The sequence below is a fragment of the Trichophyton rubrum genome (genome assembly GCF_000151425.1).
Source record: "Trichophyton rubrum CBS 118892 genomic scaffold supercont2.8, whole genome shotgun sequence".
Lineage (NCBI taxonomy): Eukaryota > Fungi > Ascomycota > Eurotiomycetes > Onygenales > Arthrodermataceae > Trichophyton > Trichophyton rubrum.
In genome coordinates, this window is record NW_003456421.1 from 11,485 (window position 1) to 14,381 (window position 2,897).

A 2,897-nucleotide genomic window follows, 5' to 3' on the forward strand; every position below is an offset into this window, starting at 1 on the left:
AATCAAAATAGAGAAGAAAAAATTTTTCCTAGAATGTTAGGGTGTATTTAGCGAAATTTCTTAAGGAATAGAAGGTATTTTGGAGTCAAAATTAAGCTATAAATTAAGCTTAGTAAGAGCTTTAAATTGAGTCGCTTTTAGCTATAAATAGCCACTAGCTAGTTGTGTTCTAACGAAGTAAGAAAGTTTGCTTAAAGTATATTTATATTAATTAGTGCTATAAAGCTATAACTTACTATAAAGGCTATATTAATCGTAAGTATCAGAAGATAGCTTTTTAATTAAGGTAGAAATAAATATCTTTATATACACGTTATAAAAATCTATCTCTCTTATTTTTCTTTAGTCCCTCCCTTAAATTGTCCTATCTAGTCTATCGTTAAACTATTTTTGTAAGTCTATACTTAGACTACGTCTATTAGTCCATTATTAGACTATCTAATATCTTAATAACTTAGACTACTCTTATATTATATAATTTAGAGTTCTCTAGGTTCTTCCTATTATATAGTCTCTTATCCTAATAATTATCCTTACTTAGACTGCGCTGTAGGTAGTCTATAATATTATCTCCTCCTCTCTTAATAAATTATCCCGATCGTTAATATATAAGTAGCGAGTATCTTCCCTTTTGTATTAAGTTAGTAAGTTTTTCTTTTCTTCTTTAATTATAGCTTGTCGTTTGGGTATTATTAAGTCTCCTTATCCCTATAATTATACTCCTAAGCTTTATACTTTATCTATAATTATTAACTATTATAGTTAGGTTTCTAATTTTCCTTATAATAATTATCTAGTATTAGGTATTCCTTATCTTATTATAATTAAGTCCTCTACTAGTTATTATATCGTGCGCTATACTACCTATATTTAAAATAACTATCCTTACGTGGGTCGCGTTTCTGATTCTCTTAAATAAATTTGGTAGAAAGAGTAGAAATTTTTTATTTAGTAATATATTTTTAATAGTTATTTAACCCTATTACTTTTATCTTTCTAGGCTTAGTATCTTTAAAATAAATTATCTAATTTTAATTAGTAGATTACTACAGAGTCAAACCGTCTAGCTAAGTTCTAGATAGCTAAACTTTAGTTATAGCTTTGTAGTAATAAAATACTTATTTTTACTAAAAAAATCCTTAATCCTCTTTTATCCTTAAGTCCTTTAATTAAGTAGCTTTTATCTAATTTTCCTATCGATAGTCCTTAATCGCCTAAGTCGCGTTTTAAAGGTTCTTTATAAGCTTATAAGTATTTTCTAAATTATCATAACTTTTCTATTTTACTAAATAATAAATTTTTCTACTTATCTTTTTTTTATTTAGGATTCTTTCCACTTCGTATTTCTATTTCTAGTTTTCTTCTTAGATTTCTGGCTCGTATAGTTTAGTATTTTAGGGTACTTTTTTAATTAATAAGGTATGAAATACTAGGTATATCTTTATATATATTAGTAATTAGAGTTTATAGTTAACTTATTTAAGTTTCTCTTAAATCTTAAATAGTTCTATTTTCTAGTAGTATAGTTTATTATTTAGTTTTATAGTTTTAATATTTCGTTATAGTAGAAATACTTTCTCCCCCCTTTTAAAGGTTAGTATTTCTATATATTATTTATCGTAGTAGTTACTTATCTAATAATTTAAGAATTCTAGTTCCTTTTTTATATTTTCGTGTAATATTTATAGTTTTTCTACCAATATCTCTATTTATTATATATAAGTCTTCGCTTTTCTAGGTATTTTTATTACTTCTAGTTTTCTTCTATAATTTATAAAGAAAGGTGTTATACCTATTAAGGCTATTTTAGCTCTATTATAGGCGAGCTATACTATTGGTAGTAGTTTAATCTAATTATTCTATTTATAGTTAATATAATATCTTAGATATTATTTAATAGTTTAGTTTATCCGTTTGCTCTATTTATCTATCTAAAGATAATATACTATAGACGTTTTCTATTTAATCCCTATTTTTTTAGTAAGTATTATCTAAAACTTACTTATAAACTATATATCTCTATTAAATATAATTTTATTTAGTAATTCGTAGTTTATAAAAACTTATTATAATAGTATATATACTATATTTAGCACTAATATCTTTTTAATAAATAGAATAAAGTAGATATACTTTATTAGTCTATCTATAATTATTATAATTAAATCGTATTATATACCTATTTATAGCTTCTTTAATTATAGTAGCTTTACTATAAAGTCTATCATTATTGATTTCTATAGTATATTCTTATATAGTATAGGTTATAATAGTCTATATAGTACGTATTAATTATTTTTATTTTATTAATAGGTATTATACTTCTAAATATATTATCTAATATCTCTCTATATACTTAGTTAAAAATAGTTTCTTATAACTCGTTCTATAATTTTATCGATTCTAAAGTATCCTATACTTAAATTATTATAGCTTTCTTTTAGTATTTATTACTATATCTCCTTAGATATATATATCGTTCCTTAATATAAGAGTAGATTATTCTCTTTTTAGTATCGCTCGCTTAAGCCCGAGAGCTTCCTAACTAAAGAGTCTTGTTCTAAGTATATCTATATCTTAGTTTCTAGAGTATTTGTATTAAATATAACTATCCTAGTAGCCCTTAATACTTATATATCTAAGACTATATTACTAGTATTTATATCTAAATATAAAATTACCTTATATTCTTTTTCTTTCGTTATTAAATCTGGTTATCTACTTAATATATCTATAAAAATATTCTCTATTCCTTTATAATATTATATCCTAAAGTTATAGTATACTAAGGTTTCTATATACTATCTTGACTATTATTAAGTTAGTTCTTTTATCATTATAAAATATATTAGGTTCCCAGTCCTTACGTTATTACTATAACTCGGTGTTTGGCTCCT